This window comes from Aulostomus chinensis, chromosome 22 (genome assembly GCF_037954235.1).
Source record: "Aulostomus chinensis isolate RoL2024-O1b breed Wild chromosome 22, RoL_Achi_v1.0, whole genome shotgun sequence".
Lineage (NCBI taxonomy): Eukaryota > Metazoa > Chordata > Actinopteri > Syngnathiformes > Aulostomidae > Aulostomus > Aulostomus chinensis.
In genome coordinates, this window is record NC_141341.1 from 23,975,848 (window position 1) to 23,989,604 (window position 13,757).

The window sequence follows — 13,757 nt, forward strand, 5'->3', positions numbered from 1 at the left end:
TCTGGGGCTGGGGGGGGGGGGGGTGATGGGAAAGACTCCATTTGTTGGGGTGGATGTGATGATGCTGAATTTGAAGCCTCCTTCTACATCTGCTGTCCTTCAGAGTGCTGTCTTATCTGTTGTTCAGCACTATCTTGTCTCCTGTCCTTGGCTGGGCCCGCCTGTGTCGCTGGGTAATGCACACAGTTCAGAAATGTTGAAACTCAACAGTTGTACTCCTTCTTTATTAAGGGAAAAACCACCTGCCTTAAAAAATGTGGAAATTGTCAATGAAATTCACTGATTGAGAAATACGCACGTCTTGTAGCTATCTGTTTAGCATCAACAATCTGCTGAAACATTCATCTCCACATCCTACTGTCGGCAGAGGTCAACTCAAATACACCTCAGTATTCAGATGTCACATTTTGCTCAGGAGATCAATGAAGTCTTGTTTCAGTTCCTCTGACTGTTGCTTCACAACATATAGGGCTCCTGTGTGTATGACAACAGATTCAACTATTGGAGGCTCAGCAGCGATCTTTGTGATTTTCTTTGATATGTCAGACACCAAGTCGTTGGTAAATCACACCGCTTTGGCGCTCTTCTGGCTGAAAAGGTGTTTTACCTCATTTACAGCTCCATCACCAATTATCAGTGTTTGAGGCCCAGTCGTTGTCTGCAACCTTTCCCTGTGTGATGTAGTTTCATACTTTTTTCCTCTGGTGCTGGGAGATGAGCATTCTTTCCGGATGTCAGGGTCTTGTGCTGTGTTCTGCCTGTTGTCCATCTTCTCATATCTTTATCCGAAAAAGGCTTAGGTCTTGCTCCTTGCACATTCCAGGGAGGGTTACTGGCTGATTTACTGCCATCCCAACTTTACACAGGTTTCATCCCCTTTTGATGTGGAGCTAGTTAGCTGTCTGTTAGCCTGCTCCTGTCCACTGGTTTTAGACATCAACAAGGTGGTGTCAATTCCTGAGTGTCCATTTACCTCCACATACATTTCGAGGCGGGGAATTTTCATCTCCAGTACCTCTAGCCTCTGAAGAAGTTTGTGATCGTCATCAGCCAAAAAGGGAGGCATCTTGTTGAGTGAAATGCTCCAGACGCCGACTGCCGCTCCATCCTCAGTCCAGTCCAGAGTGAATATCTCCCCCTCTAGATCTTTACAATCCAACCTGGAACTTAACTGGCTTGAAGGAATCCATCAACAATATAAATCCACAATATCCAATGTCCTTTGGGAGTTTTAATCCAATTTTCTGTGCTGAAAAGGGGCTGTTTACCGTCCGCAGTCAAGAGCTCCCGGAAGTATTACCACAATCCTATAGTGTTTGATTTAACATAATATGGACTTTTCATGTGGTGCAGTGGTGAGCACTGTGGCCTCACAGCAAGAAGGTTCGGGGTTCGAGTCCCGGCTCGGGCACGGGATCTTTCTGTGTGGAGTTTGCATGTTCTCCCTGTGCCTGCGTGGGTTCTCTCTGGTACTCTGGCTTCTTCCCACAGTCCAAAAACATGCAATTGGGGATTAGGCTGATTGAATACTCTAAATTGACCGTAGGTATGAATGTGAGTGTGAATGGTTGTTCGTCTCTCTATGTTGGCCCTGCGATGGACTGGCGACCTGTCCAGGGTGTACCCCGCCTCTCGCCCGTTGATGCTGGGATAGGCTCCAGCCCCCCCGTGACCCTTAATGTGTAGGAATAAGCGGAAGATGACGATGGATGGACTTTTCATTTAAAAAATTTATTGTTTGAGATTTTTCCACATACAACTAAATGGAACTTACATACAGGCTGCACGGTGGTGCAGTGGTTAGCACTTTGGCCTCACAGCAAGAAGGTTCCGGGTTCGAGTCCCGGCTCGGGCGTGGGATCTTTCTGTGTGGAGTTTGCATGTTCTCCCCGTGCCTGCGTGGGTTCTCTCCGGGTACTCGGGCTTCCTTCCACCGTCCAAAGACATGCAATTTGGGGACTAGGCTGATTGGGGACTGGTATGAATGTGAGTGTGAATGGTTGTTCGTCTCTGTATGTTGGCCCTGCGATGGACTGGCGACCTGTCCAGGGTGTTCCCCGCCTCTCGCCCGTAGATGCTGAGATAGGCTCCAGCCCCCCTGCGACCCTTACTAGTAAGGAATAAGCGGAGGATGACGATGGATGGATGGATGGAACTTACATACCATTAGTGGTACACATTCAACAGTTTGAGAATCACAGGTAAAAAGTACAATGGAGATTTTACCAAGTGCTGTGGTGACATTTGCATCAAATATAAAATGAATCCATTAACTCTTCTCTGGGTCAGATGATGGGAAATGATAAAGACTTCTTTCTTTGTTGCTGCAACCAACAACAGAGCAATGTGTTTTGCTTGCACCATTGGCCTTAACAACTTCCTTTCAGCCTGTTAAAACTGAGACTGCGAGGTAAACTTAGTTGAGTTTATTGTTCAGCACTGGCATCCAGCACAAGGAGTGTACACTGGGGCTCCCTCCATTTCGACAACAGACAGGGAGAAAAATCAGACAGTTACTTTAAGGCACACATCTTCTGAAAGAATAATATGTGACCTTTAATCACTGATTCAGTCAAACTTAGCATGGAGCTTTGATTATCCAATTAACATCTGTCATTTTAAGATTGATCAGATGCATGGTTGCAAGGAGAAGAGAACACACAAGCACAATTCCACAAATTCCTCCTCTTGTCTCTAAATGGACTTGATCCAAGCTTCTCAGTTTCTTCTCAAAGCTTCTCTGCCATTTCCATTAGTTGTTGGTTTCTATTTTTAAGCTGTATGTCAACATCCTTTCATTTTTCAACCCATGGAAAAGTTGGTCTTTCTCCTTCTCCAGATCCCTCCAATTAACATATCTGTCAGTGTAAGATTGATCAGCTGCATGGTTGTAAGGAGAAGGCAAGGCAAGGCATGGGAAGTTTATTTGTACAGCACATTTCAGATACAAGGCAATTCAAGGCGATTCACACAAAGGCACAAAATTAAATTTAAACAGACACATTAAAACAGGATTAAAAAAGAAAAATAAATAAATAAAAATAGAACAAAGAACAAAAATAAGAACAAACTAAAAATAGACAAGATAAAAACAGTTTAATAAAAAGTTACAGTGCAGTACAAGATATTAATCAAGGCTTTAGATTTGATTTAATAAAGGCAGTGGCAAATAGAAAAGTCTTAAACCTTGCTTTAAAAGAACTGAGAGTTAGAGCAGATCCACAGTTTCCTGGGAGTTTGTTCCAAATATGTGGAGCCTAATAACTAAATGCTGCTTCTCCACATTTAGTTTTGATTCTCGGGGCAGAAAGCAGACCTGTCCCAAATGACCTGACAGGTCTGTATATTTCATATCGTAGCAGCAGATAAGAAATATATTTTGTCTCTAAGCCATTCAGTGATTTATAAACCAACAGCTGTATTTTGAAATCAATTTAATAATAAACAGGAAGCTAATGTGAAGACCTCAGAGCTGGAGTGATGTGATCCACTTTTTTGGTCTTAGTGAGGACTCGAGCAGCAGCATTCTGAATCAGCTGCAGCTGTCTGATCGATTTTTTTAGGGAGGTCTGTAAAGATACTGCTGCAGTAGTCAAGTGCTGAAGATGAATGCATGGACAGAAAGCCTGAACGAATATTTCACTGGTGTTTACAGTGATAAGCCGTTTTGAGATAACCTCTGTTTGAACATTTGTGTGTACGGAAATATCATTATCAAAGAAAACACAGGAATGATTAGAGAGAGCAACATCAGACACCAGAACTTTAGAAATGTTCAGACATTTGGAGATAACTTAGTCCTGCGGCAAGCCATTTAAACATTTAAAAGCCAGTCTGGATATGTGCTGCAGATATCTTTAATTCAGTTTTTCCTGGTCAACAATTACAGATATCTGCAATTGTCATTTTTAGATGTGTGTGAAGGGTTGAGTGACGTTTTCATTGATGTCATTGCAGATAATCTGTAATTCAGTTGTGCCTTGTCAAAACTGAATTACAGATATCTATGTCGTTTTGACAAGTCACAATTACGTTACAGATAGCTGTGCTTGGACCAGTCCTCTTCACCCTATACCTGCTTCCTCTAGGTCACATTATGAGGAAACACTTGATTAATTTTCACTGTTATGCAGACGATACGCAACTGTACTTATCAATGCATTGATATGAGACAAATCAGCTAAATAAACTGGAGGTCTGTCTAAGAAATAAAAACATGGATGACCCATAATTTACTTGAGTTAAACTCTGACAAAAACAGAAGTCATTGTCCTGGGCCCAAAACACCTTAGAGACACCCTATCTAATGAGATAAGTACCCTGAATGGCATCACCCTGGCCCCCAGCACTGCCGTAAGGAACCTAGGAGTTCTCTTTGATCAGGATCTGTCATTTAACTCCCACATTAAGCAAATCTCTAGGACTGCTTTCTTTCATTTATGTAACATTGCTAAGATCAGGCACATCCTGTCTAAAAAAGATGCAGAAAAACTAGTCCATGCTTTTGTCACTTCTAGGCTGGATTACTGCAATTCCCTCCTATCAGGCTGCATCAGTAATTCCCGAAAGACTCCCCAGCTAATCCAAAACGCTGCTGTCCGCATTGTGAAGAGAACTGGAAGAAGAGACCATGTCTCTCCTGTACTGGCTTCTCTGCATTGGCTCCCAGTCAAATTTAGAATAGAATTTATACTCATACTCATCATATTCATACTCCCCTATTAACCTGCTAGAACCCGTTGCTCCCGGCATGCAGGGTTACTTGTAGTTCCTAGATTTTCGAAAAATAGAATGGGAGCCAGAGTTGTCAGCCATCAGGCTCCCCTCCTGTGGAACCGTCTCCCAGTTACGGTCCAGGATGCAGACACCATCTCTACCTTTAAGAGCAGACTAAAGACCTTCCTTTTTGATCAGGCTTATAGTTGGGCTGCTTAGGCTGGCCCTTAGATATGCTGCTATAGGCTTAGACTGCTGGGGGATCTCCCATGGTGCACTGGGCTTCTCTGTCCTCCTCTCTTTCTCTCTGTCCTCCTGTATGTGTCATACATAAATCATACTCATATGTGTTACTAACTCATCTTCTTCTCTGGAGCCTTTGGGCTCCCCCCATCTCAGATCCCAGGTGCTGCTGGAGGAGGCTACAGACCTGAAGAGGCTCAAGCTGCCACCCTCAGCATCACCTGTTCACTTCCCCGACTGTCCTTCTGTATCTGCATGTATCTGTCTTCCTCCATTATCTGTCTTTGTCTCTGCCCCGATCTCTTGCTCTCTTTCCCCCCAACCGGTCAAAGCAGAAGGCTGTCCCCATTGAGCCTGGATCTGCTCGACATTCCTGCCTATTAAAAGGAAGGTTTTCATCGCCGCTGTTGCAGGATGTGCTTCCTGATGGAGAATTGTTGGGTGTAAATTCATTGAAGGAGTGTGGTACTAGACCTGCTCTGCTTGTAGTGTCATGAGATAACTTTTGTTGTGATTTGGCACAATATAAATAAAATTGACTTGACTTGACATAGACTTGAATGACAGATGAAACTATTCAAAATGTAATTATGACTAGTCAGAAAGACTGTTGATATCTGCAATATTAATTCTGCATACTCAAACTTAGCATTTGAATGTTAAGATGGCTTTCTGACTTTAATATCCATGTGGACGTCGCTGATGATTGTCTGGCCACTGTGTTTACACTTTTAATCATATCCTTGATTTAGTACTCACTTATGGAATAGAAGCTGACCTCATCACAGTTCTTCCTCAAAACCCCATCTTGTCTGATCACTCCTTAATTACATTTGAATTTACTTTAACAAATTATATCCTACCTGGGAAAAAGTCCCGCTTCAGTAGATGTTTATCTGACACTGCTGTTTCTAGATTTAAGGAGCTTATTCCAGCAGAGCCTGGTGGCACATCTTGTAATAATATAATGGGAAGTTATGCTGATTTCACCCCCACCCAGGTAGATTATCTTGTGGACAGCACTGCAGCAGCATTCCTTGGGACACTTGATGCCGTAGCTCCCCTGAAAAAGAAGGTTATCAATCAAAAACAAATAGTTCCCTGGTACAGCCCAGAGCTGCGTGCCTTAAAACAGAAGACCAGACAACTGGAAAGGAAGACACATTCCAGCCAGCATGAGGAAGACCGTCAAGCCTGGAAGGATCGTTTCTTAATATATAAAAAAGAACTCTGTAATGCTGGAAGTGCTTACTACTCATCCTTAATAGAAAAGAATAAGAACAACCCCAGGTTCCTCTTCAACACCGTGGGCAGGCTCACCAAGAACCATAGTGCAGTATTACACCAGCCCGCGCTCCCCTTCCATGAACCAGTCTACCATCCAGTCCCCCATCAAGCTGGCTTGCTCTCCCTGCCTCCCCTCCCATGAACCAGTCTGCCATCCAGTCCCCCATCAAGCTGGCTTGCTCTCCCTGCCTCCCCTTCCATGAACCAGTCTGCCATCCAGTCCCCCATCAAGCTGGCTTGCTCTCCCTGCCTCCCCTCCCATGAACCAGTCTGCCATCCAGTCCCCCATCAAGCTGGCTTGCTCTCCCTGCCTCCCCTCCCATGAACCAGTCTACCATCCAGTCCCCCATCAAGCTGGCTTGCTCTCCCTGCCTCCCCTTCCAGAAGCTTCCCTCTTCAACTGTTAACATTTCCATGTTTCCCACATTTTGCATTGTAAACTGTTTTCTTGTCTGTAGCAACATCTACTGCACGTCTGTCCGTCCTGGGTGAGGGATCCCTCCTCTGTTGCTCACACTGAGGTTTCTCAGATTTTTCCCTGTTAAAAGGGTTTTCTATGGAGTTTTTCCTCAGTCAATGTGAGGGTCTAAGGGCAGAGGATGTTGTTATGATGCCATGTGAAGCCCTTTGAGACAAACTGTTTGTGAAAACGGGCTCTACAAATAAAATTCCCTTGCCTTTTCATAAGAATGAAAATTACAGCTATCTCCAATTTCAGATATCTCTCAGTGAAATTCTGTTCAAGATATCTATAACTTGATAACAGATATCTTCAATTAAATTTTGACTATTCATAATTCCAATTACAGATATCAACAATGCATTTTGTCTCGTCAAAACTTAATTTAAGATATCTGAAAAGGGACGTGTAGATATCTTTAAATGAGGTGTATTAGGCAAGGCAAGGCAAGGCAGTTTTATTTGTATAGCCTGTTTTTCACAAACAGTTTGTCTCAAAGGGCTTCACATGGCATCATAACAACATCCTCTGCCCTTAGACCCTCACATCGACTGAGGAAAAACTCAGATAAGATATTAAACATATCTTATATCTTATATACATATCTTTGAAATACAGGTATCTACAACACATGTCCAGACTGGCTTTTGAATGTTGAATAGACTTGCCATTAAGGCTGCAATGAACGATTTATTGAATTATCGATTAATCTGCGATTATTTTATCAATTAATCGGATTCTCGCACTTTTTTGCAATTACTTTTACAATTTAGCATGAAGTTGTTTTAGGCATGTTCTAACTAACAATAAAGACAATAAAAATTAAAAAATGTATTTTTAATTCAAAAAATACGTTCTCGTCATTTCATGTTCTTGATTCTATAATCTGGCACGCAGCAGGTATAGATGTATAGATGACGTAGATGTCTCGGCTTTAGGGTGCATGGCTGCATGCTAAAGCCTGGTTTCTATTACTGCTCAAAGCTCAGATCTGATCTAGGCCCGCCTACTGTATCCAGTAATTACACATACACATACACGCACTTAGTGTTTCCGCCCCAGACCGGATCAGCAACCTGCTAAGTGAACTGATCATGTCTTTGTGTTCATGTTTCTATAGCACAAATGGAGCATTAAAGGACTGATGGGACCCGAGTCCTGACCAGTACTGAACGGTAAAAAGGAACCAGGCATTCCGCTGTGGAAAGTACATTTTAAATGTTAAAAGTAGAGGTGGGTTAAAAATGTCTATATACCGATATTTTATCGATATACATTTGTAGGAAAGATTATCGATACATAAATCCCAGTATCGATCTTTTGAAATGCATTCGATTTTACCCATTTATTTTTTTGTTTTTATTTGCCCCTTTAGTCTCGCGTGATTTACTGCTTAGTGCAACGTTATTGCAGTCGGATGATCAGATCTGGCGAGATCCAGGCCATGTGCCTCCGATCAGAGAACAACAAGATGGCGGAAGCGCAACTTTAATCTCCAGCAAATTTAAGAGCCGATGTCTGGTAGCACTTTGGCTTTAAGAAGCAAGAAAACTGCGCCCAACTTGACAAAAATAATGCTGTGCGCAAAATGTGCAAAGTAGAGGTAAAGTACAACGGAAACACAACTAATCTCTGGAGCCATTTGACGAGGCATCACCCAGAGTGCACTTAGCAACCAGGAAACTACTAGTCACTGCAACAACCCTCGCTGGAGAAAGAATTTGGGACGAAGTTTCCATTCCTCGCCTCCATGTGCAGAGAACATCACTTCAGCTCTGGCACTTTTGATCTGCAAGGACCTCAGACCATCCTGTGTGGTAGAAAATGTAGGCTTCAGACCCCTCGTCCAGACACTGGAACCACGCTATGTGCTACTGACACGGAAACAACTGAGTCAAGTCACAATCTCAAAGATGTACAGAGAAGTTAAAAACAACGTCGCTACTGCAATGAAATCGGCAGAGAGAGTTGCCATCATTTGCGACAGCTGGACAAGCAGAGCTACAGATTCCTACTTGACCATCACCTCTCATTACACTGGTCCCTCATGTCCCACGTTGACAAACGCGGGCGATTGAAGCTCGCCACACCGCGAGTCATCTTGCTGAGCTGCTGACGGTTTGTGGAAGTCTAAGTTGCCCTTTTGTTTTGAATGACGGTCATATATTTAAATAAAAAGTGCATGATGTTGTATAACTATTGTTTAATGGTCAGTTCTCAATGTAAATATTAATATTTAATTATGCAGCAGGTTAGAGGGTTACTTTTACAATTGAATTTACAACATTAGTCCTTTGAGAATCTCTTCCATTACCAAAGCAAAATTGGTATTGTAACCAAAATATCGTATCGTATATTGTATCGAATCGTATTGGAAATCTTATCGACTTGGGACCAAGTGTATCGAAATCGTATCGTATGGGGAGGTCAGTGGTGATGCCCAGCTCTAGTAAAAAGCAAAGACAACTCAGTCTGCTACAGGCAAGAGCACAAGCTAACTTACCGAGGCAGTCTTCATCCAGCTCCGCTAAAACTCCTACGTGCTTTCTGCTGAGATGTTCATTCATGACGGTTGTGTTCCTGTGCCAAACGAAGTCCTCCTTGCAAAGTTTACAAGTAGTTTTTTCTTTTCTTTAATGAGAGTGAAATTATCCCAGCCTTTAGCTCTTTTCAGCCTATCGCCATATGCTGCTGCAGTGGACACTGTCATTGTTGTTGTGATCTGCGGTCGGTTGTGATCTGCGGTTGGTAGTGCACACAACTCTTACCTGTCTCCCCCTTGTATATTCGCGGCATTACATGTCGAAAACCACTCGCGTTTCTTTGCCGATGAATTATCGATAATGAAATTCATTTGGCAACGAATTTATTAATCAACTTTTAATCAGTTTATCGATTCGTTGCAGCAGCCTTACTTGCCATAAATTCCGGCTTGTCAGAATGTAATTACAGATATCTTGAATTAGAGTTTTGACTGGGCAAAATGACTTTGCAGAAGGGTCGCCCCCATTTCAGGTGGGAGTGGAGCGGGTTGGTGATAAAACATTGCACTTGTGGACCCTGAGGATGATGTTGGACCAGCTGGAGGCCAATGTTGATGTTTTTAGTCGTATATTTAATGCAGCCTGTGCAAGGCTGGAGCTGGCAGAGAGGAATGAGGAGAATTCATTACTATCTTCAACAAGGAGACTATTTTGATGTGAATGGGGTAAGTTTTGCTAAGACATCAGCATTGCTAATGCATGCTAAGCTAACATGACCTGTTTTGCTGGTTTGAGATTTTGTGCTTCGTCATGACTGTAGGATAAAGTTATTTGCTGCATAATTTACTGGCCTGGCCTAATACACCAGCATCAAATATAGCTCCTTTCACACTGCACCAAACGTCAAAGCGGGTTTTTCGGCACTCTGAAAGGGTCGACTCGGCATTTCGACTCGGCATTTCGACCCACATCGACCGACTCGCCAAGCAACCTGGGTGTTTAGCGGCTCGGCTCAGCTCGCCTGCAGTGTGAAAAAGGTAACCAGCATCGTCGCAGGTTTCACGCGACCTTCCTGTCACATTCTGATTTTGTCACTGTGCCGCCTGTAAGGCTTCGCCTGTAGCTTCTTCGGCTCCCTTCCAGAGTAGCCAAAAACTCCATCCTCCTTCGCTGCATTAGCGCTCGGACATTTTCCAATCTGCGCTGAGTTTGTATGCTTTGGAAAAGAGACAACATTGCAATGCACGTAACAACAACGCTAATGTTCGACTCCGTGACGTCCACGTTGTCGTTTCTTTACCTCTCAGTGTTCCGGCGCACATTTATGTGAAATGATGATGACAAAAAAAAAAAAAGAAATGACGATGTTGTCAGCGCAATGACGTACAAGAGAGAAAAACACAGGCATGCAGCCCTCACAGTGGGAATTCAGACCTGGGTTTTCTGGAAGCTTGAATGCGTCCAGATGCAGATGACCTGCGTTTTTCCGTGTGAAAAGAGTATATTTAAGCTTAACTGTTAATGTTTCAATATGAAAATAATATGCTGGGTGTCTGCTGATTTCTGCTGCCCCATCTATGGTCGGGTTTGCCGTTACTTAGCAAGCCAAACTGCCTTTTAGTGGTGTGCTTCACTGAGTGCGTTTACATGGACTTTAGTATCCCAGTTTGATCAGGTTTTTTTTAAAGTATCCCACTCTTCTGTTTGAGCATATACACTCTTTAAACCAAAGTGTTGAAAATAACACAATTATTGTTGGTTTTAACACCTCATCATGTCCAGAGAGGGACAATTCAACTTGTGTTAATGTCTGGATAAGAACAACACAACTTGTGTTAATTTCAAACATTACTTTTGTTACTTATATAACACATACTGTAAATTAAAAATGACACAATTTTGTCAGGTTTTAATTCATTTCTATGTGCAGATAGGGACAACACAACTTGTATTAATTTTAACACAAGTGAGTTCAGAGTGTAAACACCATATCCAGAATTTGATCAAAATCGGGATAACCCTTAAATCCAGGATACCCAAGTTCATATAAATGCACCCATTGTCACTTAACCAGGAACTAACTTGTGTTAATGTCTGGATAAGAACAACACAACTTGTGTTAATTTCAAACATTACTTTTGTTACCTATATAACACATATATTGAAAATATTGGAGTTTTGTCAGGTTTTAATTCATCTCTATGTCCAGAGAGGGACAACACAACTTTAATTAATTTTAGCACAAGTGAGTCCAGAGTGTAAACACCATATCCCATTCGGTATTTCATGTAGAACTTCACCCCTTAGCTGTACAATTTCATTGTCCCTTGCTGTCATCATGTTTTGATTGGAGGACTGAATATGATGAATCGTCTTATGTTGAAACATCTTGTGTTGAAACTATCAGAGTGTATACAAATCGGCAAAAAAAAATTCACGACTGTGTTACTTGAAAACACTTTCAGATCTCAAGTGAGCAAAAAATACTGACAAACAATGACCACATTCTTATATCTGGAGTCTGGAATGTCACTGATGGTGTCATTATTAGACCTTGAGAGGGCTGTCTTTGATGACCAAAACCTGCGCTATCCATTTTGATGATCACTGATGATGACAGCTACCCAGTTATATTCAGAATATACGTCTTTGGAATGGGAAGATTATGATCTCAGTGGACGGACTTTATTGTCTGCCTTTGATTTATCGCCACTTGTGGTTTTTAATTATGGGGAGTGAATCACTCTCCAACTGGCTTTTATGGTGGAAATACACAAGATATGATACATCAGGATAAGGCTGTCACAGCAGAATGCTTCCATAATGATGGGATACATCAAAATGTTTATATTTGTAAAATTCAAAGCCTCATTCACATATTTTTGTTCTTGTAACTTCTCTTCATTTTTCTTGGTTTTAACAAAGCTCTATGCCAGATACATGAACGACTTAATCTCTTCATAGTTTGAGAGTGCAGGTCAGGTTTGCCATAGGTAAATATCTGCAAATGCCCCAACAGGGCTTGAGACTGTAGGGCATGTGCAGACACAGCCAGACTTAACAAAGACATATCTTAAGGGAAAGTTGACAGTGAAAATCTCAAGACAGGGCACTGGAATCAAACTGCAAAAAGAGCTTTACAAGTTCTTAATATTTGTCATTTTGGTTCCACATAAAACAAATCTGCTGATTAACATGAGTGTCTGCTAACTAACACGTTAGTGTCTGTTAACTAACATGTTAGCGCTGGCTAACGAATGTGAGTGTCTGCTTAAGCCTGGTTTATGCTTCTGCATCGCGGCAACGCCGTACCTATGCAATCGACATGGACCCCACACCGTAGCCTGACGTGCGCCTCCAAAAATCCTGACTACGCGTCGCGCCGATGCATCGTGACGTGAACGTCCAGAACTGTGATTGGTCCACTCAGAGGAGGTCGCCGGATGTGTGTCTCCGGAAGAAAATGGCCACAAGAAGTCATGTTTGTCATGTTCAAAGTTTACAGTTTGATTCATGAAAGCAAACAGTAGTTCAAAGAAAACCACTGGACTTCCTGTTGTAAAATACTTTTGTTTTGGAATCCGACAAGAGCCCCCCGAAACCATACAAAGACACAGCCACACCCTCCTAGCGGCTTGGCGGTGAATTCCAGAGCAACGTGTTCCCTCAACGCAGAACTTAGAATGCTCAATGACTGCCTTGGGTCTACGCGGAAGCATAAACCAAGCTTTACTAACACATTAGTGTCTGTTAACTAATATATTAATGCCTGCTAACTAAAATGTTAAGTGTCTACATAGTAACTCATAGGGCTTTGGTTTGGAGAGAGATGGGGATGAGGTAGATGGGACTTCTGGGCTTGGTAGGGGGGACTCCTGCTTATTTGACATACCAGCTGTCACGTCCCAAAATGGAAACTACCACTGGGATCCTTGTTGAAAGGGACTAATATGGGAAGAGATGGGCCTAACCAGAGGTATTTTTCTGGGGCTTGGAAGTTGATTCTACGGTTGCAGTTAAAAAAATGCTTAGGTCTGTTCACACGTTAAACTAATGCGTCAGTGATTAGTAGGCATTGTTTAATACTGTAACACAGAGGTATGTGAGCTCCCTTAAGTATATGTGGAGGAATAAAAAAAAAATTGTTTGAATATGGAAAAGTCAAAAGAATTTTAATGATGGATTATTGTTGGAGCTAACATCATGAAAAGTAAAAAGACTGCTTACAATTAATTTTCATCTATTCCTCTTCGTTTTTTGTTTATTTGTTCAAATTTTATTTTATGGCGTGAAAGGGAATGTAGAGGATGTAATACGTTTTTTACAAGCACTTTGCAGCGCATTGAATTTGACCAGCAAAGGCTGGTGTTGTCATGATGTGACCCCTGGGAATAGGGACGTCAGTCGTCTACTGGGATCACGGCACAGGTGTTTTTGCAATTTGCTTAATGAACATGAGGGCAGACAGAGGTCAGCTGATGCAAATTTTTTATCACCCACAACAACCTTCACTGGTCACCCTGGCCGTCCCAGATACAGTGTAGTTGTCCTCATCATGTCTGTGACTT